Raw genomic sequence first — 27,966 nt, 5'->3', positions numbered from 1 at the left:
TATAGTAATCAAAACATTGTACTGGTATAAAAATAGACACAATAGAACATAATAGAGATCCCAGAAACAAGTCAGAATGTTTATGATCAATTTATTTTTTTTAAACTTTTATTAAGTAAAAATGATTTCCAAAGTACAGTTTATGGATTACAATGGTTTCCCCCCCATAACTTCCCTCCCACCCGTAGCCCTCCCATCTCCCGCTCCCTCTCCCCTTCCATTCACATCAAGATTCATTTTCAATTATTTGATCAATTTATTTGTGAAAAAATTGCCGAGAACACATAATTGAGAAAGGACAGTCTCTTTGATATGGGATGTTGGGACTACTGGATAACCACACGCAGAAATATGAAGTCAGGCTTTTATCTCACAGGACATAAATGTAAGACTTGAAACTGTGAAATCTAATAGAAGGAAACATAGGAAAAAGCTAGTCTGGGCAGTTATTATTTGGGATATGAACCTCAAAGCACAGGTAACAAACGTGAAAGAGACAAGTGGGATTACCTCACACAAGAAAACAATCAACAGAGTAAGGGGAAAACAGTTGAAACCATACATCTAGTAAGGGGTCAATATCAAACAGATAAGGTGCTCATATTAAATAGTAACCAAATCAATAACTCAGCTGAAAAATGGGCAAAAGATCTGACTAGAAATTTGTCAAAATAAGATGTACAAATAGCTAACATGTGTATGAAAACAAATTCAGCATCTCTATTCATCAGAGAAATGCAGATTAAAACCACCATGAGATGTCATGTCACACCTGTTAGAGTGGCTGCCATAAAAATGAGAAAGATAATATATCGGAGGAGATATGGAGAAAGAAAGATAATGTATCGGAGGAGATGTGGAGAAAGGGAAACACTCATACTCTGTTGGTGGGAATGTAAATTAGTACAACCGCTATGGAAAATAGTATGGTTGTTCCTCAAAAAATTCTGCAACCCACCATTTGCCCACCTTGGCCAAGGCCCGGGCAGCTGCCGAGGCCGGCAGTCTGTGGGGCTCCATTTTGCTTCTCCTTTGGGCTGAAGACTTTTTTTCTTCATCATTTCTTCCCCCAGCCATGGACAGGGCCTCTGGGTCCAGGGACGACAACCACACGAGAACTCTGGGGCAGCTGTGTCGGTTGCAGCATTCAAGTCGCAAGTACTTGATCCGGCACCTGCAGCCTCCCTGGATCCCAAGGGCCGAGCAGCCGGAAGCGCACCTGCACACAGTTGTGGGAGGCGGGCAGCGTCCCGCGGGACAACGGCTGCGCCTGGACGCCCACCCCGTGGGCAGCGCTCCCCGGCGGGACGCTGTGACCGGAAGTGCTGCTGGCGCGTGACCTGCTGCTCCCGCGCGCCTGGGTTCCAGCCTGAGCGTTGAAGAAACGGCCAGGAGCCGCCAGGAGCTGGTGTCTGAGGCTGGGAAAGACCCAGCCCAGCCAAGGGTCAGGCCCGTGGCGGCCACGCCGTTTTCGGGGACGTGCTGGAACTCTCTTCGTGATTTTCTGCGGGGGCCCTAGCGGTTCTCCACGGCGGCTTCCGTAAGTTTTCACCGCAGGACTTTCAGTTTTGTTCCTGAGAAACGGGTATTTTCCCCTCCTACAGGGAAGGTTGATGGAGGAAGGAAGGTGTGGAAAAGAGGGAGAGAGGGGGAGAGAGAGTAGGAGACGGGAGAAGAGAGAGGAAGGAGGGAGGGAGGGAGAGTGAGCAAGAACTTTTCCCGCCGGCCCTGTGAACATCTTGTGGCCAGAAGTACCCGTGGCGCCTCAGTGAGAAGAGGCCATCGCCGCCTCTCTTTTCTGAATCGTACTGAAGTGTGACCTGTGCTGCAGTGAGCTTGCGGAATTCACAGGTGTACAGCTGAGGGACTGTCACAGACCCAGCACGCGTGGCACTAGTGTTACGATGAAAGTAAAAACAGAGCCGGCGCCGGGGCTCACTAGGCTAATCCTCCGCCTTGCGGCACCGGCACACCGGGTTCTAGTCCCGGTCGGGGCGCCGGATTCTGTCCCGGTTGCCCCTCTTCCAGGCAGCTCTCTGCTGTGGCCAGGGAGTGCAGTGGAGGATGGCCCAAGTGCTTGGGCCCTGCACCCCATGGGAGACCAGAATAAGCACCTGGCTCCTGCCATCAGATCAGCGCGGCGGCCATTGGAGGGCGAACCAACGGCAAAAGGAAGACCTTTCTCTCTGTCTCTCTCTCTGTTCACTCTGTCAAAAAAAAAATAAAAATAATAATAAAAAAGAAAGTAAAAACAGAACCGTACTGAAACCCAGGACTCCCTCTTGGGCTGTGTTCCACCACTGCTCTGGTCTTCTGATGCCCAGTTTTATTTTTCCCGGATATGTGTGTCTTGCTTTTGTGGGGCAGCGTTATCTTTGTGAGGGTCGTCTGCATTCTTCCAGTGGGTCATGGAAGGCTCGTTCCCGCGGCTCTAGCGTTCCTGCCTCCATGGCCATTGGAGTAGTTCTGTCCGCGTTCTAGTGCAGCTCCTCTGTGAATGTCTGCAGCAGAGAGCTACCATGATAGGGCCCTGTAGTTATGGTGTGTGTGTGTGTGTGTGTGTGTGTGTGTGTGTGTGTTTCTTTTTCAAATCTTGTAGTGTCGGCTGGAACCGCGGCTCACTAGGGTAATCCTCTGACTGCGGCGCCAGCACCCTGGGTTCTAGCCCCAGTTGGGGCGCCGGATTTTGTCCCGGTTGCTCCTCTTCCAGTCCAGCTCTCTGCTGTGGCCTGGGCGGGCAGTGGAGGATGGCCCAAGTACTTGGGCCCTGCACCCACTTGGGAGACCAGGAGGAAGCACCTGGCTCCTGGCTTCGGATCAGTGCAGTGCGCCGGCCATAGTGGCCATTTGGGGGCTGAACCAACGGAAGGAAGACCTTTCTGTCTCTCTTTCACTAACTCTATCTGTCAAAAAAAAAAAAAAGTTTCTAGAAAAACTGGAATTAAAATGTAAGCTTACTTTGATGCAAAACAGTTTTGAAATCCATGCGTCATTTCTTATACACGCTTTACCTGATCTTTTAGAAGCGTCTTTGTACACATGGCTTTCAAAAAGTTTTGCACCAACATAAACTGAGCTCTTATCCCAGTTTCCCGCCAATTTTTGCAGCCCCCTCAGACTTGCTCTCCACTCCTGATGTCTTTCACCAGCCGTGGGTTTTGTCTGTTCTGGAGTGTCCTGTTAGTGGAATGAGACGTCATGTTGCTTCCAGAGCCTGTGGCTCAGCCATGCTTGCTGCTGCACAGAACCCTCGTGTGTTCCCTGTGATGGCTGAGCACCCTGCAGGATGTGAGCAGACCCGTGTTGGCAGCTGGCAACCCCTTCTTACTCTGATGGCCATTTGCATGGTTTCCCGTGTTTGGCTGTGATGAGCAAAGGTGCTGTTATATGTGATCTTGTCCCAGTCTGCCTGTGAATGCACATTTTCATTGTTCTGGGGGAAATGCACCTACCAGTAAGATAGCTGGCTTCTAGAGTAGTGTAAGGTTTTTGAAGAACTTGCTAAACTGGTTTACAATGTGGTTGTACCATTTTATACTCTCTAAGGTGATGTTTGGGAATTCTGTTTTCTCCCCATCCTTGCCCACATTCAGGGCCATCAGTTGTTTTACATTAGCCATTGTATTGTGTAAGAGCACCCCATGTGGTCTTTTTTTTTTTTAAAGATTTTTTTTATTTATTTGAAAGTCAGAGTTATACAGAGAGGGGAGAAAGAGAGAGAGAGAGAGAGAGAGAGAGAGAGAGAGAGAGAGAGAGAGAAAGAAAGAAAGAAATGTCTTCCATCTGATGGTTCACTCCCCAATTGACCACAATGGCTGGAGCTGCACAGATCCAAAGCCAGAAGCCAGCAGCTTCTTCCAGGTCTCCCATGCGGGTGCAGGGGCCCAAGGACTTGGGCCATCCTCCACTGCTTTCCCAGGCTATAGCAGAGAGCTGGATTGGAAGTGGAGCAGCCGGGTCTCAAACCGGCTCCCATATTGGATGCTGGTGTTTCAGGCCAGGGCATTAACCCACTGTGTCACACTTTCAGGCCCCTCCATGGGGTCTTAATCTGCATTTCTCTAATGACTAATGATGCCCAGCACTTTTATTGTGGCCTGCAAGGAGGGGCTTCTTGTCCATTCACAGCATTCCATCATGAAGTGTCCAAGACTTCTGCTCATATTTTATTTTTAAAATGTTGATTTTAATGGACATACAATATTTATCTTTATTTGTGGGATACAGTATTCTAATTCAGTACTTGTATACAGTATGTAATGACCAAATCAGGGTAATGAGCATTTCTACATCCTTATGTATTTTGTTTAGAGCCGTAGAGTTCCTGTCTTCTGGTTCTTTTCAGAACAGTGGGTTACTCTGAACTGCACCTGCTCTCTTGTGGTGTTGAACACTGGAACTTATTCTAACTGTATTCTGATACCTGTTACTCAACCTGTCCCTGCCCTCCTCCTCTCTACCCTTCCTACTTTAATATTCACTATTTTCCTACTGAAGTATGTGATCTTGTCCCAGTCTGCCTGTGGATGTGCATTTTCATTGTTCTGGGGGAAATGCATACTTCCTGCTACTTTGGGCATTTCCTGGCTTGGATGAATATGAATATAGCCACTGTAAACACTTATCACTAGCTTTTTTGCAAATATATATTTTCATTTCTCTTGAGTAAATATCTAGAGATGAATTTCTAGGTTGTATACTAAATGTATGTTTCACTTGAAAAGAAATGGTTAAACCACTTTCCTAGAATGGCTGCTTGGAGTGGGAATTTGGCTTAGTAGGTAAAATACTACATGGGACACCCATGTCCCTAATCGGAGTACCTGGGATTGAGTCCCAGCTCCACTTCTAATTCCAACTTGCTGCTAATGCACAGCTTTAGAGGCAGCAAGCTAATGGCTCAAGTAGTTGAATTTCTGTCACCGGGGTGGGAGATTCAGCTTTAGTTCCCAGTTTTAGGCTTCAACCTGGTCCTGCATCTGCTGTTGGGTAATGAACCAGCAAATAGGAGGTCTGTTTCTTTGTCTTTCAAATAAATAAATAAATAATAAACATAAAATCACTGTTGCATTTTGGGCTTGTGGGTGTTTTAGTTGCTTTATATTCTCCCCAAGAATTTTCTTTTTTTCCTGGTAAATGTTTACTATAACGGTTAGTTGTTATTGCTTAGTTTGATCAAGGTCTAGTGTTGCTGAGAAGCATCTCAAAATGGAGTCTAGCATTAAGACATTAACTGTGGAGGTGATAATTGAATTCTGCATGTTGCGATTTGATCTTTAGGGCCAGTCTGACCTATGCGTGTCTTCCTTAATTTAAGGAGTTGATTTTTAATAAAGAATTGACTCATAATCATTATAATGAATACAGAGGGACTACAAGCTAAGGGAGCGAGACTGAGGCCTGATAAATCTCCATTTGCAGCAAGGGTCAAGCCAGCATCTGTCTTCTTGTAGTCATATTGTCAGTACTACTGCAGCATCAGGGTGTGGCTGGGGCTTGGGCGATTGCTGCATACGCCTCTTAGATGAGAGGAATGGCACTCGTTGGATCTGGGGCTCAAGTCTGAACTTAGCACTGTGAGGTCCCTCGTGCCTGGCCTGGTTGTGCATCTACGGGTACAGTGTCAGCACTTAGCTCACCGCCAGTGTTCGGGCCATGCTGCTCTCTTCTCTTGACTCGATGTCCCCTGGGAGGCAGAGTTCTGGGACTGGGTTGGCAGCTGGTACCAACTTGTAATTTTCTCCAACTTTTTAAGACAGAGTATACATTTGCTACAGAATATGAAATATGCTAACATTCTTGTCGAACACTTTGGGTGTTAATGTGAATTTTTTTTACCCTTTGACAGAAAATGTCATGGATATTTTAAGAGGAAAAAGGGAGAAGGGGTATGAATTCCCTCGTGGTGCCATCCTTCTGGAATGACAATATATTCTCATCTTAACTTCCTTACCTGTAACTTTTATCTGAGAACCTTTCCTGTGTCATGTCTGGTAGCTTGTTAGTTTCCAGTAGCATATATTTTAGATGAAGTTTTCATCTTTTTGATGACACTGTCATATATTCGATCTTGACTTTGAGTCTACTGTCTTGCATTCTTGCTTGTCCTAATAAAATCTCCTCTGTCTTTTGACATGGCTCAGCCATCTCTTAAAGTCATGAGTCGGGAAGCTGAGTCTTGCATTAGCTTCTGCTATGTTGATACTTCATACCCATTTCTCTTCCAAAGTTGTGATTTTTGGGTGGAATAAAAATTAAAATATAATCACAATCTCTATCTATGTTCTTCACTTTTCCTCTGGGTCTCTGAAATCTTTCTATGTGCAAATCATTTGCTTTTGATTTTACTTACTTTGAGTAATAGGGGAGAGGTTCATGGTCTGTGAGCTGCATACATATTATAAGACTCCCATCATGCATCAGGTTCATGTTTCAGGGGAGCACATGTCTGTCACAGCAATGCTTGGTCACCTAAGCCTGTCATGTTGGTTACTATTTCCTCAAACAGAGTCCATCACGTTAAAGCACCAAAGGTAAAGTTTTATAAGGATTGGTGAGAAGATCACAGGAACATTGTATTAGTCTGCTTTTGGTTCCTTTAACTAAAATATCTTCAATTAAAATCTTTTTCTTGGAAAGGCTTGATTTCAGTGTATAATTTGGAGGTCACAGTTCATGATTAGGTGGCCCCATAATCTAGCATCTGATGGAGACTGGTCATGGTGAGTATGGAGGAATAATTATGTGGTGAGCCAGGCAGGTAAGAGAACAGCTGGCTAGAACTTTAATAATTATTTCTTTGAGAACCACTTCCAAGGGCACACCTCTGTGGCCTAAAACCTCCCACCCAACACACCTCCCAGGTGCCATAATTAGATCAAGTCTGTGTCTTTAATCCATCAACCTTCAATGTTAAGATAGTGGAGTTAATTTAATTTTATTTTTTTAAGATTTATTTATTTATTTGAAAGTCAGAGTTACAGAGAGAAGGAGAGAGAGAGAGAGAGAGAGAGAGAGAGAGAGAGAGAGAAAGGTCTTCCATCTGCTGGTTCACTCCCCAGTTGGTCACAACAGCTGGTGCTGAGCTGATCCGAAGCCAGGAGCCAGGAGCTTCTTCTGGGTCTCCCATGTGGGTACAGGGGCCCAAGGACATGGGCCGTCTTCTACTGCTTTCCCAGGCCATAGCAGAAAGCTATGTAGCCAAGACTAGAACTGGCACCCATATGGGATGCTGGCCCTGCAGGAGGCAACTTTACCCACTACACCACAGCGCTGGCCCTGGTAGTAGAGTTTAGTGCTGTGGCATAATGGGTAAAGCTGCCACCTGTGGTGCCAGCGTCCCACATGGGTGTGGGTTCAAGTACTTGCTGCTCCTCTTCCGATCCAGCTTTCTGCTATGCCCTGAGAAAGCAGTGGAAGATGGCTCAAATCCTTGGGCCCCTGCACCCACATGGGGGACCCAGAGGAAGCTCCTGGCTTTGGATCAGCCCAGCTCTGGTTATTGCAGCCATTTGGGGAGTGAACCCGTGGATGGAAGACCTCTCATGCACTTTCTTACTCTCACTCACTCTGTCTCTGTCTCTGTCTCTGTCTCTGTCTCTGTTTCTCTCTTTCCCTCTGCTTCTCTGTAATTCTACTTTTCAAATAAAACAAATAAATTAAAAAAAAAAAACAGTAGAGTTTAACCATCTTGTATGAGTTTGGGGAAGACAGGTCTTATTCAACCCATGACAAATATTCAGGAGCCAGTAATTACCTATCTAACTATGTATCTATGTATCTGCATGGAGTGAAAATGTGTACCTCTGAGTAGGTCAGAAGCTCTCAGCAAAAGGAGTGTGTTGGCCGGAAAGAAACCACAAAACAGTTCTGCCATAGTGTCTCCTCTGCAGAGCATTGCTGGCTACCAAGCTCTTTTGGACATGGCAAGTGTTGTTTTCTCTCCAGTTTGTTCAGACTCCTCTGTAGATTCTGGATGTTTCTATTTATCCAGAATGTCTGGTGCTCATCCTCCACAGGCAGAATTGAGAACATACAATTTTAACACTGAAACAGGCCAGAGATTCTTCCTACTTTAATCCTTCTCTTTGTATGCCTGTTCTCTTATCTGTAAAAGTGGACATAATGGTGCCTTTCGCTATTGGAAATCCAATAGGATCATGTATGGAGCGGTACCCAGGATAGATAGTATGTGGCATGTGGCATGTGCACAAATGACTTTGAGCCATAGTCTGTCACATTCTGGCACTGGACACTGATTTATCCTTTCACTTCGAGAATCCTTTTCTTTCTGACTTCCTTCTCTCTTGCTTTACGACAGCTCACTGTCTTTGCAAAGCCCCAGGCTGTGGTTTGTAGAATTCTCCTTGGAAACCACAATAGCATTTACTCATTTCCATCCTATCTTAAACTTTCCATTTTTGCATTAGTTTCACAAAGAGCACTGACAGAAGCTTGTGAATTCCATTTGAAAATTCTCTTTTATCTAGGAATAGAGCTCAAGTTATACAGACTTGAAAGCACTAAGAGACTGTGGGTGCTCTTAAGTTTTCTGAACGAGTTTAAGGCTCTAATTGCTTCATTGTTGTCCAGTCAAATTATTCTCAGTCTGGATACCAGGTTCTTGAAGGAGTGGTTAAAACATCCATAGCCCCTATCTCAGTACTTGTGTTTGCTCCAGCTCTTACTCCTGGCTCCAGTTTCCTGCCGATGTAGACCTGGGAGGCAGTGGTCTCTCTGTTGGGTTTGGGCCCTGTTTTCATTCTTTTTCTTTTTTTAAAGATTTATTTATTTGAAAGGCAGAGTTAGGGAGCCAGAGAAATATTCTGTTGGTTCATGGCCCAATGGCTGGGGCTGGGCTAGGGCAGACTGGGCTGAAAGCAGGAGCTTCATCTGGTTCTCCCATGTAGGTGGCAGGGGTGCAAGCACTTGGACCATCTTCCACTGATTTCCCAGGTGCATTAGCAGTGAATTGGATTGGAAGTAGAACAGCTGGGATTTGAACTGGTGCCCATATGGGATGATGACATCACAGACAGTGGCTTAACCCACTGTACCACACCAGCCCTTGAGTGATTTTTTCGCACTTTGAATTATTACTGTGTGATTCTTTTACCATCTGAATTATTTCTCAATAGGCAGATCCTGGTGTTTTCTGTAGATAACAGTTTCATTAGCTGAGACAACATGAGTAACTTATTCCACATCTGATTCGCAAGAAGGTTTGAGGTAGCTGTAGCTATATCCTAATCACTTCTCACTGTATTTTAGTTATTTACAATAGCGGGCAATTGCTTGAGGGCAGGGATCAAGCTTCATCCTTAAATTTTCTTTGCCTAGAATGCAGCCTCATAAAAAAATAACAATAGCCACTATCTGTTGAGCTTCTATTAGGAGCCAACTGCATTATCTTATTTAATCACCACAGCAACCACTGGGATACATGCAGTTACATCTCTTTCTTTATGGATCAGACAATGGCATTGTATAGAGGTTAGTTAATAGGCTCACATTTCCTACTGTAAAGTGGTAAGGCTGTGGTTCAAATGCCACTGGTCAAACTCCAGGGCCAGGCTCTGAGATGCTGCACTGTTTTATTTTGTGTTTGGGGCATCAAGCACAACTGAATTGAACACCTGACTTCTTCTTTCTCACCAGAGTGCTTAGGTAAGATGGGATCAGATATTTTTTAGAATTATCTTCCTTCTCAAAGCCCGCTCTTTCTCTTAAATTTCTGAAATCCAAGTTGTAACATCTAATATATATTTTAAGCTTTACCCAACTGTTTCATCTTTTACTACCATGGAATGATATGACAGCGGAGTGAACCAGTGGATGGAAGACACCCCCCCGCCCCTCCTTCTCTATGTAACTCTGACTTTCAAATAAATAAATAAATATTTAAAAAAAGATTTATTTAAAAAAGAAAAGTCTAGGGTGACATTTTGGGTTACTTCCTTCACTGTCTGCTATCCTTCCGTCCAGTTCTTGTCTGGAATAGGTCATATTCTCTCTCTCTCTCTTTCTTTTCCGGATAGGCAGAGTTAGACAGTGAGGGGGGGGTGGAGAAAGGTCTTCCTTTTCCATTGGTTCACCCCCAAAATGGTCGCTATGGCCGGTGTGCTGCACTGATCCGAAGCCAGGAGCCAGGTACTTCCTCCTGGTCTTCCATGTGGGTGCAGGACCCAAGCACTTGGGCCATCCTCCACTGCCCTCCTGGGCCACAGCAGAGAGCTGGACTAGAAGAGGAGCAACAGGGACAGGATCCGGCGCCCCAACCAGGACTGGAACCTGGGGTGCCGGCTCCACAGGCTGAGGATTAGCCTAGTGAGCTGCAGTGCTGGCCACCAGCCCTTCTTTTTAAGGCAGGCATTAATGAGACTTTGGGTAAGGTACAGGCTGAAGTCCTACTCACTTCTAGGAACAAAACACATTTTCATTCTCAGTTTTCTACAATGCTTGAAGGCAGTTGTACTTTGGAGATGGTCTCCCCCGAACACCTGCAGGGTACAGCTTTGGGACTCGGAAATCAGGATTTGGGACTTGGACCAGGATCACTGCCTCCCACACGTGTCCCTAAAGATGCAGTATTTATGGAATGGAGCTGGTTTAAAGGGGGATGCTGAAGTGAAAAATTGAGAAAATAGGCTATTTTCAGCTGTGCTTGTAAAGCTTGGAAAATCAGGAGCCACAGAGAGGATTTCCTGCTAGGACAGACTCCCTGTAGGCCTTTCTGCCAGACTTTCATTAACAGAGTCCCCATCACCGACTCGAATCAGGCCCTGACTCTGGTCGGATTGCTTTGCAGGGATTTGTTCTGAGCAAGTTGGTGGCAAACGCTTCACTTTAGACACGGCCAAGAAGGAGAATGTGGTTTTGTTTGGTGATAAAATGCAATTGCAGCTATTGGGGAAAAATAGGAAAGGAGAGAGTCTCTGATGTGTGTTTTTAGCATGGCATTAGGACCTGTAGAGCTATAGCCTAGAAGTGACTAATTGGCTCCAGTGTAGAAGTCAGGACATGCCCTGACTTAGGTTAAGCTCTAAATAATATGTAGGGAGAAATGACTTAGTTTGGCAGCCCACAGCAGACTTGCCACAATTTGCCCATAGGGAGAAGGAATTCAAAATTTATTAGTTTCCTATTCAGGCTCTTGATCAGTTATTATGTTATGTTAGTTACCTTTATAAAAACTCCTTTGAAAATAACTTTTTTTTTATTTTTATTTTTTGACAGGCAGAGTGGACAGTGAGAGAGAGAGAGACAGAGAGAAAGGTCTTCCTTTTGCTGTTGGTTCACCCTCCAATGGCCGCCGCGTCCGGTGCGCTGTGGCTGGCGCACCGCGCTGATCCGATGGCAGGAGCCAGGTGCTTCTCCTGGTCTCCCATGGGGTGCAGGGCCCAAGCACTTGGGCCATCCTCCACTGCACTCCCTGGCCACAGCAGAGAGCTGGCCTGGAAGAGGGGCAACCGGGACAGAATCCGGCGCCCCGACCGGGTCTAGAACCTGGTGTGCCAGCGCCGCTAGGCGGAGGATTAGCCTAGTGAGCCACGGCGCTGGCCTAAAATAACTATTTTTTTAATCACTCCAATTTTATAAATTAAGACACAGAAGACTTAGCACTACGTCACACGTTTGGTCATGATGGGACCCAGATCTGATATCACAGCCCACGATTTACAAGTGGCAGATCAGTGTTTTTTATACATGGCTTAATCTCAATATAGGATCTGCTTCATTATAAACACACACACACACACACACACTCACATACGTGTGCACATGCACGCAGCGAAAGAAATCAATGGCCCACAAGCATCTATGGAGGAAGTGTGATTATAAGGAAGACATCCTTGAGTTTACAGGGAATAAACCTTTCCTGATCAATCTCACTCCCTTTGTTGATAGTTACTGGATATAAAAAGTTGTGAGGAAAGACCTTAATAATGATCTTCTTGAGGGGCCAGCACTGTGGCATAGTGGGTAAGGCTGCCTACTTGTGACGCTAACATCCCATATGGGCACTGATTCAGGTCCTGGCTGCCCTCCTTGCGCAGCTCCCTGTTAATGGCCTGGGAAAGCAATGGAAGATGGCCCAAGTGTTTGGGCCCCTGTTACCCATGTGGGAGACCTGGGTGAAGCTCCTGGCTTTAGTGTGGTCCAGTGCTGGCCATTGCAGCCATCTAGGGAGTGAACCAGCAGATGGACAATCTTTCTTTCTTTCCCTCTCTGTAACTCTTTAAATAGAAAGTCCTAAAACATGACTGGACTAGTAGTTGTGGCAGTGGGCCATTTTTCTTGTACTCTTGCCAGCTATGACCCCTTCCCTTTGCAGGCATTTCCTCCTCCCTCCTGTGACCCTGCTTAGATGTACACACTGGGACTCCATGTAAAGCTCCTGGCTCTGGGTGCACTCCTGAAGGCTGACTGTGTCACAGCTTGTTTCTGTGTTCATGCTACTGACGGAGCCCTTTACATTTTGGAGATCTCTCTCTCTTCCAGCCACTGGAAGGCTGACAATGGCACCAATTTTAAGTCCTGATACAACCCTGACATGTGCCTTGAATCTTTGTGGAGGGGCAAGGGTGGGCTTCTGAGAAGGGTGGGGAGCTAGTGGTGGGTGTGAAGCAGTGCAGGGCAGAAGTGGAGATGAGCAGGTGGCCAAGCTAAGTTTAGGCAGTGAAGTCCAAATAGCAATGATCTGGGGTAAGATGAGAAGGCCCAGACATTCCTTGACTTGGTTGGGAGAGAGTGACCATCTCATCCAAGTGACAAGGAGACTAGGCCAGCAGCTGCTTTTGTTTCCATCCATTGTGGATCAGAGCAGCCCAACTCAGTGGTTTGAAACAATAAGGATTCAGTTAGCTTGAGAATCTGCAGTAGCTGGAGTGCAGCTGGGCTGAGGGTGGGCGCCTTGGTTTTCCCTTCTATATAGGCCTCTCTACATTCACACCCCATCCCGCAAAAGGTATGTGGGGTTTCCTCACAGCCTGGTGGTGGGGCAATCAGGGTGAGCATTCCAGAGAACCTGGCAAAGCTGCAGGCCTTTGATGGTCTCCCCTTAGGTTGCATCACTTTGTACATTCTACTTATGGAGTCAGTGCAGAGGGCTGTCCCCATTCAAGGGGAGGGAACATGAGCCTTGGTTCAGAATCACATGGTAAGGGCAGCAGGTGAGATGAAGGAGGCTCCTGTGGTCATTTCGGGAAAGTCACAGAGGCCAACAGGAGCTGCAAAGAAGAGAAAGGGGGCAAAATGTGTTCTGGGCTTTCATTTAAGGATTTGTGTCTCACTCTCCCAATGGTTTTTTAATTCCATCCACAAGTGATGGATGGGTGCTGAGGAAGTTCACAGAGAGTGTTTTGTTCTGAGAATATTGAAACTTTTTCTGATAGAGGTAGCTCCATTATTGGCTTATTTTATCCCAGTTACAGCTTTAGTGCAATGGGTGCAATTTGTCTTCTGGTGGACTAGGGAAGTGGAGGTCTCTTCTAGTTGGAGAGACAGCAGAGGAAGGCCTGAAGAATTTGTTCAGAACATTGTGTGTGTGTATGTGTGTGTGTACCTGTACCTTTCAGAAGGTAAGTGGTTACACAAATGAACTGCAGTGCAAAAAGGCTGAGGCACTGTAAACTAAGCCCTGGAGACCAACTCAACAAAGAGAGAGGCTTTTTGACATTGTCTAGTCTCCAGGACAGATTCAGGCCCTGGAGCCCACAAGACAAGAAGAGTGTTTTATGTAGAGCTGTCCAAGGGTTCACCCATGCTTTTGACCCTGATGGGCAGAAGAGGCATCAGATAACAATTGCTTCCCCTGTGTCATGGGGAGCTGTGGCTCCAGTGGAGACAGGGTGAGGCTAAGACCTTTTAAAATTGCTAACTGGTATTTGATTTTTTAGAAAAATATTTTTAACTTTGAGAAATGGGTGTGTGTGCACATGTGTGTGTACACACACACAAGAGCTCCCAAATGCCGAATGACTCCCCAAATGCCAGCAACAGTTAGAGCTGGGCCAGGCTGAAGCCAGGAGCTAGGAACTCATGCTGGGTTTCCCAGGTGGGTTCAGGGACCCAAATACTTAAACCATCACCTTCTGCCTACCAGGTCCACATTAGCAGGAATCTGGAATCAGTAGTGGACCTGGGACTTGAACCCCGGTACTCAGATATGGGATGTGAATGTCCTAAGTGGCTTAACTGCTAGGCCATATGTCAGCCCTTTAGCTGTCATCTCTATAATGTCACTTCTGTTTTTCCTTTAAGATGTAGGAGATAAAGGTGATATAGGAAGGAATCTTTCTAGAGAACCCACTGCCATGGAGATGATAAGCATTCAGTGGATGAGTGGTCATCCAGCCTGATTTAGGGACTAGTACCTTTTCAACAGATGCCATGGTGCAGTGCACTTTGTGAGCTTTCATGGCTGCTGAATGTATCTGAATTGGGAAGGCTGGCACCTGGTTGGGATGAACGTGTGTGTGTTTGGGGGGGTAAATCTCACTTTTTAAGTTGTGATTTTCTTTCTGGATCATAACTACCTGAGAGAGTAGGGTTCTGTGCTTCTCTAAGGATGCAATATTTCTGTCAATGGCCCAACATTCCAAAATCCAACCATCATTTGAATATAAAATAGTGTTCTAAATTGTAACTGCCTTAGGAGTAGGTACTAATTTCCAGACTTTGTTTTATTTAGTTAAAATGTCAGTCAATCAGACAAGGGTTTTATATTAAAAGTGTTTCAGGTACTGGTGGTGGAAGAATGACCAAGTTTTTGCTTGCAAGTCATGAGCTTATTTTGGTGAGAAATATTTATCAAAATAAATGAAAGCATTTATGTGCAGATGATTTGGAGAATTGATAAGTGCTATGAGGGAAACAAACAGTAAAATAATAGAAATTGATCTAAGTGGTCATCAGGAGGGTCTTTCTGAAGGGTAGCATTTGAAAAGGAAATAGCCATCAGAAGACCATCAGAGCGAGACAAGAATGCAAGGACGCTGGCGCTGCAGCTCACTAGGCTAATCCTCTGCCTGTGGCACCGTCATCCTGGGTTCTAGTTCCGGTTGGGGTGCCGGTTCTGTCCTGGTTGCGCCTCTTCCAGTCCAGCTCTCTGCTGTGCCACGGGAAGGCAGTGGAAGATGGCCCAAGTGCTTGAGCCCTGCACCCGCATGGGAGACCAGGAGGAAGCACCTGGCTCCTGGGTTTGGATTGGTGCAGTGTGCCGGCCATGGTGGCCATTTGGGGGGTGAACCAACGGAAGGAAGACCTTGCTCTCTGTCTCTCTCTAACTCTGCCTGTCAAAAAAAAAAGTGCAAAGACATAGCAACTGGGCTATGATATGATATATATATCATACACACACACTTTCTCTATATATATACTTATATATAGTAATGAGTTTGGTTTACTGTAAGAGCAGTGAGGAGTTACTGGAGGGTTTCCACATGCAGGTAGTGAGATGTGGTTTAGTGTTTAGGAATATCACTCTAGCAGTGTGAAGAATGGACTGTAGAAGAACAAGATGGAGGCAGCAGGCTGACCCAGTGGCTTAGTTTAGGATGTAGCAGTGGAGATGGTGAACAGTGATTCAATGTCTGCTGTGTTGTGAAAGCTGAACCAGTGAGATTCGCATGTGGTTTGGGTGTGAACTGGAAGTAAACATGGAAAACTGTTAGCTTTTTGACCCAAGGAGCTGAGTGAATTGTCAGACCATTTTCTGAAAATGGAGAAGTGAAGTTAATGCTTGATTAGGCCAAGTTCAGAGTGGTAAATAGATGTCTTAAGTGAAAGTGTTGATTTGACTGCTGGATGTCTAATTCAAGGTGGAAATCAAGCCTTGAGTTACAGATTCGGGACTTAGCAGCCTAAAGATGGCATTTAAATTATTAGAATGGATAGGATCACCTAGGGGGAGAGGGGAGAGGAATGAAAAAATGGGAAGGCTAAACACAAGCTCTGTGTTTTGCTGACTTTAGAGATCTAGCAACTGCAGAAAGGTTGTGATGATTGGAGGAAATGCAGGCAGATGTGGAGTTCCGGGAACGAGGAGAAGCAAGTCCTTCAAGAAGGACTTCCTGATCAGCCCCCTCCAGTGCTGCTGGTAAGGCTTGCAGAGTGGGAACTGAGCACAAACTCTGTCCGGGCTTAGGTGACCTTGATAAAAGCCTTCTCAGTGGAGTGATGGGGACAGAATGAGATATAGAAAGTAGGTAACAGTGGGTGTGGAAATTTTATAGGAAAGTAAACAAAAGAAATAGAGCAGAGCTGGAATGCATGATCAAATTAAGTTTCCCTTTTATTTCTAAACAGGAAATATTAATACATGACTTTCCAGGGGAGGAGGCAGAAAGGAGAGAGGGAGGAAGGGAGGGAGAAAGAAGATGACAAAGGCACATAGCCAAGGCAGTGTATTAGATGTTGTAAGATGAAATTATTTTATTTTTAATTATTTTAATTTTATTTATATATATTCTTTCTCTTTTTGGAAGTGAGGTTGTCAAGAGTGAGAAGGAATCTGTTTCACTAGGGACAGTAGTAGTCATGACTGTGAAAGTTGGATGTTGATGTGAGTTTTGAGGACATAAAACAAAATTAAGACCAGTTAGCATGATTATGGATTTTCTTATGGAATGATTTAGCTCCCAGTGTTAGACAAAGGTATCTTTAAAGTGACAGATAAGCTATTCTTGTTCTTGTGGGCCATAGCTTCTGTCTCTCTCTCTTTTTTTTTTTATTTTGACAGGCAGAGTGGACAGTGAGAGAGAGAGAGACAGAGAGAAAGCTCTTCCTTTGCCATTGGTTCACCCTCCAATGGCCACCGCGACCGGCGCGCTATGGCCGGCGCACGGCGCTGATCCAATGGCAGGAGCCAGGTGCTTAGTCTGGTCTCCCATGGGGTGCAGGGCCCAAGCACTTGGGCCATCCTCCACTGCACTCCCTGGCCACAGCAGAGAGCTGGCCTGGAAGAGGGGCAACCGGGACAGAATCCGGTGCCCTGACCGGGACTAGAACCTGGTGTGCCAGCGCCGCAAGGTGGAGGATTAGCCTAGTGAGCCGCGGCACCGGCCAGCTTCTGTCTCAATATTCAACTCTGCCATTATTGCATAGAAGTAGGCATAGATAATGTAGAAGTGAATGAATGCAGTTGTATTACAATAAAATTTACTCAAAAACTGGCAATCCATTTGGTGCAAGATGATTAATTTCTTCTGGTCTATCTGCTTGAGTGTGCAGGTACAGGCAGAAGATATGGGGTGTCAGTAGTCTCTTCTGCCAGCAAGTATGATGGAATAAGAAAAGGTGCTAGAATAGAAGATCAAGCATGTCTCCAAGAGATCTAGGTAAATGTGTTGTGCCATGGACTGTGAGTGGGTTAAGAGAGAAATGAGGATATGGGGGCAATGATGGAAAACGCAAAGAGGCCAAATCAAGAATTCCAGGTCTCTGTAAGATCAGAGAATGGCAGAGATTGAAGTGCTAGGCTCAGTTTGCTGAAAGTTGGAAGGTGGGGGATGGATAAAGGGAAGTATATGTAATAGAGACTGCTCAGAGGTAGAGTAGTTACTGGTGGTCTGGAAGGCAGGGGAATGGAATGGAACAGGAGGAAAGATTAATGAAATGAAGAAGAGAAGTTGTTGAGTTGAATCAGCAATGTATTTTCCAAGAATGGTGATGTATGAGGATACTTCAAAAAGTTTGTGGAAAATGGAATTAAAAGATAAATTTATCTTGGTGCCAAAATTTTTAAAATTGGAAAAATGAGGTATCTTCAAAAACTTTGTAGAAAATGTGTATTGTGAAAAAACACCAGGTACAGATTGCATTTTTTTCCTCCAAAATAGACATCTTCTGGTATCATCTTCCACAGACTTTTTGAAGTGCCCTTGTGAGTGTTGCTGAAAAGGAATACAGTGATCTGGACTCTACTGTATTCAGTGAGTGAGGAAGAGTGACCATGTGGTCGGCAGGTGATCGCAACAATGAAGGCAACAAGGGGTAAGTTTGAACTTAGACTTCAGAAGCACCGGGATTTATGAGGGAGGGAGGGGCACTTCACTGGGGAAAATGAGGCTCCTGAGCCCAGCTGCAGGCATGGTGGACAAGGCCACCACGGGGAGGGCTGCAGGATGTTTGCTGTGCACAGTGACAAGCTGGTGTCCTCTCAAGAAAAGGGAAAGGAAGTTCAGCTCAAGACCACACGCTAGGAGAATTTACTGACAGTTGAGTATGAGTTCCAGTGATGGTACAGGCTGTCCTGTCAGCTGGAGAGGAGGTGGCCCCTGAGCATACGTGACAGACAGCTTGGGATGGTGGCTCTGTCCTGGAGGGACCGGGAATGGGTGGGTAGTGTGGCAGTTGGGAGAACAGGGCAATGAAACCTCTGGTCAACTGCCTCCCTTTTCTTTTTTTTTGAAGTGCTTTTAAAGTGCATTTTAAATAGACTTTTTAATTCACAAATAGTTGCATATATATATATATATGATGAACAATAGAATTTTTTAAAAATCAAGCTAATGCATACATCCATCATTTCACTGATATATTCTCTTTTTTTATGGTGAGAATGATAATCCACTGTTTCAGAAACATTTAATCTCACAGTGTATTATGAACTGTGGTCATCGTGCAGGGCAGATGCTCACTGAAGCTGATTCCACAGTCTCACTGAAACTTTGAACCCTGCCATCAGTATCGCCTTTTGCCTCATACCCCTCCCCTCCCACCTCTGAGAACCACCTTCCTGCTCTGTTTCTATGAGATCAGCATTTTAAGATTTCACATATGAGGATACTATAAAAAGATCATGAGAAAAGCTTGTTATGAAAAAACATACATGGATTTCAAAATTATTTTGTCTAAAAATAGACTTACCTTTTAATTCTGTTTTTCTGTGAGCTCTTTGAAGTGCACCCTCTCATGAGTGAGATCATACAGTATCTGTCCTTTTGTGCTTGGCTTATTTCACTGGGCATGATGTCCAATTCCTTTTACTATGTGAAATACAATGACCAAATTAAGCTTGTTCAGAAATTTAAATTGAGGTGACTGGAACCATGTTTGAATAATTATAAAGAAATTTTTTAGCAGTTATGGTTAATTAACATTAGTTTACGTTTTTCTTAAATTGAGGAAAATTGTGTCCTCACTGCATTTTGTGATGGGGTTGAAAGTTTTCCAACCTGCAGTGGATTCCTCAGCTTTGGTGCTCAGTAAGTCACACGAGATGTGGTGTGACAGTGCCACCTGACCAAAGGGAGAAAAGTTCGTGGAGTTGCTCCTAACTGTGGCTCTTTGGAACTACTCTGGGGGAAACTGAACTACGTAGTAGAACATATTCTAGAAATGTCTTTGCACTAAGGTCGAGAGACACGTGTTGGGACCTGGCCTCCTGAGGCTGTTTTCCCTTGGAAGAAGAAAGTCTGATAAATGCAGCAGGGAGAGACCCCATGTGGGGAGGGGTGTCCAGTGACGGGCTGTGGCTGACAACAGTGGAAAGTGAGGGCTGCGTTTTGTGTCCCTGTGATAGTGGGTATATTTTAACTTGATATTTCCTTTGCCAGCAATATGGAAAAGAAAGGAGAATAATATCATATGAAAATGTGATATAGGACAGTGGGTAATTAGGCCACAGAAATAAAATTTTAATTGTATAATTACATTCTTAAGTTGGACGTTTGCCTTACTTGCTATTTATCTGCATAGGAAATTTATTTAAAAAAAATTTGTTTATTTGAAAGGCAGAAACAGAGAAGGAGGCAAAGGAAGGGAGAGGGGAGAGGGAAAGACCTTCCATCCACTGATTCACTCCCTAAATGACTGCAATGATCAGGGCTGGACCAGGCAGGAGCCAGGAGCTTCTTCCAGGTCTCCCACCTGGGTGCAGGGGCCCAAGGACTTGGGCCATCTTCTGCTGCTTTCGCAAGTGTATTATCAGGGAGCTGGAACAGAAGTGGAGCAGCTGGGATTCAAACCAGCACCCATATGGGGTGCTGGCACAGCATGCAAAGGCCTAACATTCTATGCCACAGTGCTGAGTCAGGCAAACTTTTATGAGCCATTTTTGTGAACTTTTATATACTTTTTGTGGGATGTGGCTGAGGCACAGTGGAACTTAAAACTGGATGCAAAGCCACATGTTCTACTCAGACACCTGCTACTAGACTCTGATAGAATTTACTGAGAGGTACTAAATCACTTTGACTTTGTAATTCTCTCTCTCTCTCTCTCTCTCTCTCTCTCTCTCTGTGTGTGTGTGTGTGTGTGTGTGTGTGTATCACTGTTGTATGAGGAAAGGATTTCAGAATACTGCCCAAAATAAATGGGAACTGGTTTAAGTCTCTTGGGGGATTCCTGAAGGCAGTAGAATGTGAGGATGATTCTGGAATTGCAGAGGATAGCAGGCTCTTCCCTTAGGACTAGCACTTGTGCTCACATGGGATGCCAGCACCACAGGTGGAAGCTTAGCCTACTATGCTACAGTGCCAGCCCCAGCCCTCCCTTGATTTCTACAATGATCTACTTTCAGTTTAGTTTACACTCATAAGATTAACCCTACACCCTACACTAAATAAAGAGTTCCACAAATAGAAAACACTATTCCTCAATGGTAGAGAAAAGGGCTATAAATAGTCATTGAATCTCAAAATGTCAATTTCACTGCTAGACATTACATTTTTGCTACTGTGTTACCACAGATCATGGGAAACCTGATGTTTGTCAATTTGGGACTGGCTTGTTTCACTAAATATAATAGTTTCCAGTTGCATTCATTTTGTTAAAGACAGGATGTCATTCTTTTTTTACAATTGAGTAGTATTGCATATTACATCTATGACTATATCTATACCACAATTTCTTTATCCAGCCATCAGTTGATGGACATCTGGGTTGATTCCATACCTTAGCTATTGTGAACTGAGCTGCAGTAAACATGGGAGTACAGATAACTCAAATGCTGATTTCATTTCCTTTGGGTAAATTCCCAGAAGTGAGATGGCTGGGTCATATGGTAGGCCTATATTCAGATTTTTGAGGTCTATCTCCATCCTGTCTTCCATAGTGGCTGCACCAGTTTATATTCTTGCCAAGAGTGGATTAAGGTACCTTTTCCCACACATCCACACGAGCATTTATTGCTTGTTGATTCTGTATGAAAGCCATTCTAACTGGGGTGAAGTAAAAACTAATTGTGGTTTTGATTTGCGTTTCCCTGATGGCTAGTGATCCTGAGCGTTTTTTCATGTGTCTGTTTGCCATTTGAATTTCCTCTTTTGAAAAATGTCTGTAGAGTCATCCAGTCTGTTCAACTAGATTATTTTGTTGTTGTTGAGTTTCTTCAGCCCATTTCGAGTTGATGACAATCAATTGACCATAAATGTATGCATTTATTGTGGACTCTAAGTTCCATTTCATATATATATGAAATATATATAATTAAAATAATATATAATATATAAAAATAAATATAAAATATATATCTGTCCTTATGGTAGTACCACAGTGTTTTGATGTTAGGAAATGTGTCTTTTTAAAATTCTTTTTAAATAATTTTTCTTATTTGACATGTAGAGTTATAGACAGTGAGGGAGAGAGAGACAGAGAGAAAGGTCTTCCTTCCATTGGTTCACTCCCCAAATGGCCGCTATGGCCAGTGCTGTGCCAATCTGAAGACAGGAGCCAGGAGCTTCTTCCTGGTCTCCCATGAGGGTACAGGGGCCCAAGCACTTGGGCCATCCTCCACTGCCGTCCTAGGCCACAGCAGAGAGCTGGACTGGAAGAGGAGCAACCGGAACTAGAACCCAGCACTCACATGGGATGCAGGCCCTGCAGGCAGAGGATTAACCAAGTAATCCACGGCGCCGGCCCCAGGAAATGTTTTTTGTTTTTTTTTTTTTTTTTTGACAGGCAGAGTGGACAGTGAGAGAGAGAAGAGAAAGGTCTTCCTTTGCTGTTGGTTCACCCTCCAATGGCCACCGCGGCCGGCGCGCTGCGGCCGGCGCACCGCGCTGATCCGATGGCAGGAGCCAGGAGCCAGGTGCTTTTCCTGGTCTCCCATGGGGTGCAGGGCCCAAGCACCTGGGCCATCCTCCACTGCACTCCCTGGCCACAGCAGAGGGCTGGCCTGGAAGAGGGGCAACCGGGACAGAATCCGGCGCCCCAACCAGGACTAGAACCCTGCGTGCCGGCGCCGCTAGGCGGAGGATTAGCCTAGTGAGCCGCAGCGCCGGCCCAGGAAATGTCTTTTAACATTATTCTTCATTTTCTTTTTTTAAAAAGATTTATTTATTTATTTGAAAGTCATAGTTACACAGAGAGAGAAGAGGCCGAGAGAGAGGGCTTCCATCCTCTGGTTCACTCAACAATTGGCCGCAACAGCCGGAGCTGCACCAATCCAAAGCCATGATCCAGGAGCTTCTTCCTCTGGGTCTTCCCATGTGGGTGCAGGGGCCCAAGGCTTTGGGCCATATTCTGTTGTTTTCCCAGGCCATAGGAGAGAACTGATTATCCTTCATTTTCAATATTGTTTTTCTATACTGGGCCCCTTATATTTCCATATGAATTTTACAGTATCTACATCAACTTCTGAAGAAGAGGCAGCTTGAATTTTTGTAGGACTTAAAATGTTTATCTTTCTAAAACTTTGGGGAGTATTATATTAACAATATTACATTTTCCAACTCAGGAACACAATGTGTTTCTCCATTTTTGTAGGTATTTAATTTTTTACAATTATGTTTTGCAGATTTTAGGTTTCTATGTTGAAATCCTTTTGAAAATTTTATTCTTATATTTTGATAGCAATTATAAATGGAATTGTTTTCTTCATTATTTGTTCATTGCTAACAGTAGAAATACAGTTCATTTTGGTGTATTGCTCTTTTATCTTGCAGCCTTGTTGAACATGTTTATTAGTTTCTTATGGATTGCCTAGGATTTTTCTCTACTTAAGATCATGCTGTGTGAGAATACAGATAATTTTACTTCTTTTCCAAAGAAGTTGCCTTTTTTCCCTTTATATTGCGTTTTCAATTACCCTGTCTAAAGCCTACAATATAATGTTGAATAGAAGTGGCGAGAGCAAAAATACTTGTATTTTTCCTGGTCATGGAAGGAAAGCTTTCAGTTTTTACTACTTAGATATCATGGTAGCTGTGGGTTTTTCATATTTATCCATTGTCAAAATTGAGTTTATCTTCCATTCCTAGTTTGTTGAATTTTTTTTTATCACAAAGGGCATTAAGTGTTCTCAAATACTTTTTTCTTTCTATAAAGTTGATCTGTGGATTTGTTTCTTATTCTATTAACATGATTTACTGCATTAATAGATTTTTTTCATGCTAACTACCCTTTCATTCCTGGGATAAATCTGTTGCTCACACACATAATCCTTTTATTATGCTTCTGTATTCTGTTTGGTAGTGTTTTGTTGAGGAATTTTACATTCTCTCTATATTGTTTAAGACTTAATTTATTTAAGAGGTAGGGTTATAGACAGAGAGGGAGAGACAGAGGGAATGGTCTTCCACCCTCTGGTTCACTCCCCAAATGGCCACAACATTTGGAGCTGAGCAATGCAAAGCCAGGAGTCAGGGGCTTCTTCTAAGCCTCCCACGTGGGTGCAGGAGCACAAGCACCTGGGCCATCTTCCACTGCCTTCCCAGACCATAGATGAGAGCTGGGTTAGAAGAGGAGCAGCTGGGACTTGAACTCTCACCCACATGAGATGCTGACACCATAGGCAGTGGTTCTACCCACTATGCCAAAGTGCCAGCCCCTTTTACATCTATATTTATGGGTGATATTTATTTGTAGTTTTATTTGTGATATATTTTATTTTGGCATCAGTGAAATACTGGTATCCTGGAATAAGATGGAATATTTTCCCTTCATCTACATTTTGCAGGGGTTAGTGAATTAATTATCCTATAAATGTTTGGGGGCATTTACCAACAAAGACATCTAGTCCTGGACTTTTCTTCATGGGACTTTTAAATTTAATTATTAATATAGTTTTTTTGTTATAGGTATATTAAGATTTTATATTTCTATTTGAGTAAGTTTTTAGTAGTTGTGTATTTCTATGAATTTATCCACTTTATCTAAGTTGTCTAACTTATTAGCATGTGATATTTCCATAGTGTTCTGTAATATTTTGAATTTTTGTAAGGGTGGTAATGTCCCTTTCATTTCTGATCTTTACTAATTTAAGATTTTTTTCTGTTTTCTTTTTCTAATTATGTTTATATGCTTCACTGATTTTTTTTAAGTAATCAACTTTTGGTTTCCTTGGATATCTGAATTTTTTCTATTCTGTTTATGTCAGTTTTAATCTTTATTTTTCCTCCTGTTTGCTTTAGATTTAATTCTCTGTTTAGTTTTTTAAGGTGAAAGTTTAGTTTTATTGATATGATATCTTTATGCTTTAGTATAAACATTTACAGCTATAAAATTTCCTGTGGAAAACAGTAGAGATGTGGGGTTGGCATTGTGATATAGCAGGTAGAGCCACTGCCTGAGATGCCAGCATCCTATACGGGTGCTGGTTCGTGTCCCAGCTGTCCCACTGCTGATCTAGTCCTGGTAATGGTAGCAGAACATGGCCTGAGTACTTGGGCCTGTCACCCGTGTTGGGGACCCAGAAGCTCGTTGCATTGGCCTGGCTCTGCCCTGGCTGTCGCAGATACCTGGGGAGTGGACCAGTGGATGGAAGATCTTTTTCTCTCTCTGTTTCTCCCTCTCTGACTCTTTCAATTAAATAATTAAATCTCAGAAAAACAAAAACAGCATAGATGTTCCTCAGCAAACTGAATGTATAACCACCAAATATTCCAGCAAGGAACAACATGATATCAACATTCTGCCAGTGGCTTCTTCCTATTTGTAAGGCGGAGGCTGCAGTAGCTCCTCGCGCTGGTGCGGGTTTTCCCTCCTCGGCTCTGCAGGGTGGGTGCTAGGTCTGGGAGTCGTAGCTGCCTGTCAGGCCCGGCTGTAGTCGCTCTTGCTCTCCCTTGCGCGCCCTTGGGCCAGGCGGGGCGCAGCGTCCCGAGCAGAGGGGGTGACAAAGGGGGCCGCCCCCACCCCTCTCTCCCGTGCCAAGATGTGGATCCAGGTTCGAACCGTGGACGGCTCCCAGACACGCACCATCAAGGACGTTTCTCGTGAAGCTACGATCGAGGAGCTGCGCGAGCGGGTTTGGATATACTTTATTTGACTATGATGCTGGACTGAATATTATTCAGCTACTAGTTTGCCCAGACTCTGATCTTCCTAGCACATCTAAACAGACTGATATACAGGTCAACCCATGTTCTAATAGTCCACCTAAAGTCAAGAAAACTTCAAGAGTGGGATCTTCCAGTCAACCATCCACATCAACTCGTGTCTATCTTATTGATCCTGGCATTGGACTATATAAGGTAAATGAATTGGTGGGTGCCAGAGATGTCGGCCTTGGTGCTTGGTTTGAAGCACATATACAGTGTTACTAGAGCTTCTGATGGACATTCATGTGGCAAAACTCCACTGAAGAATGGCAGTTCTTATACAAGGACTAATGGAAATAGAAATCATAATTCCAAAGAGAACATAAACAAATTGGACAGTGTACCCTGTATGTCTACTCTGTTGCTGCTGATGAAGACATTATTTATCATATCCAGTATGATGAATATCCGGAAAGTGGTACTCTAGAAATGAATGTAAAGGATCTTCTACCATGAGCTAGAACCATTTTAAAATGGAATGAACTAAATATTGGTAATGTGGTAATGGTTAATTATAATGTAGAAAATCCAGGAAAAAGACGTTTTTGGTTTGATGTGGAAATTACAACATTGAAGACAATCTCAAGGACCAAAAAGAACTTCGTGTGAAAGTTTTCTTGGGGTAAGACTCTCCTCACTGATGCCATTTAATTAATGAATTAATCAGGGAAGATGAGTTTTAGATGTTGAGCACATATTCCTTTGTTAAAAAAAAAAAGATAGCTCTTATGAAAGGTGGAAATTTCATACTGTAGGAGAGAGTATTTTTTAAAAGATTTATTTATTTATGTATTTGAAAGGTAGAGTTGCAGACAGGTGGTGGGCGGGGGGGAGGGTCTTCTGTCCGCTGGTTCACTCCCCAGATGGCCAGGTGGCTGAAGCCAGGAGCTTCTTCCAGGTCTCCCAGGCGGGTGCAATGGCCCAGAGACTTGGGCCATCTTCCGCTGCTTTCCCAAGCCATAGCAGAGAGCTGGGTCGGAAGTGGAGCAGCTGGGACTCAAACCAGCACCCATATAGCAGGCAGTGGCTTTACCTGCTACACCACAGCACCGGCCTCTGTAGGGTGAATATTTTTATACATTCTTGAGAATTTTTTAAAGTGAGAATGGCTTAATTCTTCATCTCTTTTCAAGTTTGGAGTTATTTGAAACAGTCTTGGAAATGGCTGAGTATTTTATTGGAGAAATCATTACTTATGAAATTCTTATAAATCAAATGAAACATTACATAAGAGCATATTTAAAATTATTATTTGTTTGAAAGATAGTTTGCAAAGAGAGAGAAGAAAAGACAGAGTTCCTGCATCTGCTGGTTCACTCCCCAATGGCTGCAGCATTCAGGGCTGTGCCAGGCTGAAGCCGGGAGCCAGGAGTCTCCTCCAGATCTCCCACATAGGTGCACAGGCCCAGGGCCCCCTGGCCATCTTCTGCAGCTTTCCTGGGTGCATCACAGGGAGCTGGATCAGAAGTGGAGCAGCTGGGACTGAAAACAGTGCTCACATGGGATGTTGGCACTGCAGGCCATGATGTAACCTGCCATACCACAGCACTGACCCCTACATAAGAGCATTTTAATAGCCATAATTACTGTTGAAGATCAGTGTTGATGTACTATAAATGGATGACAACCTAACAGCTATCTGCTGGACTTCTAAGACTAGCTGCAATTTTCCTTCATAGTAATTTTCTTCAACAAACTTAATAGAATTTCAAATGCAAAAAGTCCCATGGACTATTAGATCTTGCTATTTCCATTATTACTTCTTTGAGATGTTTTCCCCATGATACAAAGTCCTAGGCATTGTTTCCGTTACCTTCTTACACTTAGGAAAATACCCCATCTGCCTTTTCTGAATCGAGTTTATTTGCAGAATTATCACTAGTTTACTTTTTAAAAATGAAAATTCCTGTAAAATTGTTTCCAGTTCTTTATTATAAATAATACTTAAGTAATGATCGTGATGTATGCATTTTATGCATACTATTTCTTTATAATTATTTCTTAGGTTTGAGCATTGACCTTGAGTGTCCTCTTTTACATACGAGAAACTTAGATCTTTGTCAAGTTCTGGTTAAATGGATTAGTGATACAAGGTGACACATCTGGGAGTAAGCATCTGCTTATTGTTAAAAATATAAAGCAAAGGAGGTAAACCACAGTCTGCTAGCCACCTGTGTTTGTAAATTTTTTTTAAACACTACAGTTCCTTACTGCCATTAATCATCTATGGCTTTTTGTGCTCAACAGCATTGTTAAATAGTTATGACTTTTTATACTAATCACTATCTGACCCTAATGGAAAAGTTTTGCTGATACCTGAAATAAGGAAAGAGAATGTGAGCTACTGAATGAAACTTGTATTTTAGAAAACAAATTTCAAAACTTTCTATACAGACAAGTGTGAGTCTAATTCTGAATTCTAAACAACTTGACATTTCACGACCAAGAAAAAGAGAAAGCAACCTAAATAAACTGCTGAGCAGGGAACCTTGCAATGCATTTGAGTGTTGGAAGTATAAAAAAGTATGCATGCCCAATAGGAGGGTAACACAGTATACTTAAAAGTACTGAACTAAAAATGTTTGCTATAAAAAAGAAGTTCCCCAAATGATTCTCAAAGTGGGGCACCCTGACTTTAAGGACTAGAACTATGATTTAGTGAAAATTATGGATAGACAAATACTGATTTGATAAAACAATGTGA

At 43.7% G+C, this 27,966-nt stretch overlaps 1 long non-coding RNA gene across 1 annotated transcript in view; it reads left to right on the top strand.

Annotated features, from left to right (window-relative positions):
* Positions 1-1,065: 1,065 nt before the first annotated feature.
* LOC149122144 (uncharacterized) overlaps positions 1,066-27,966 on the top strand; it is a 30,744-nt gene continuing 3,843 nt past the window's right edge. The window contains exons 1-3 of the long non-coding RNA XR_016221162.1: positions 1,066-1,540; positions 17,233-17,339; positions 17,867-17,994. This is a non-coding gene — a long non-coding RNA (uncharacterized LOC149122144). The remainder of the gene's footprint in view (positions 1,541-17,232; positions 17,340-17,866; positions 17,995-27,966) is intronic.

Source organism: Oryctolagus cuniculus, chromosome 15 (assembly GCF_051225735.1).
Source record: "Oryctolagus cuniculus isolate XC-2025 breed Fujian yellow rabbit chromosome 15, ASM5122573v1, whole genome shotgun sequence".
In the NCBI taxonomy this organism is placed as follows: domain Eukaryota; kingdom Metazoa; phylum Chordata; class Mammalia; order Lagomorpha; family Leporidae; genus Oryctolagus; species Oryctolagus cuniculus.
The sequence above is the reverse complement of the archived record's forward strand: the minus strand, read 5'-3'. Positions and strand labels throughout refer to the sequence as shown.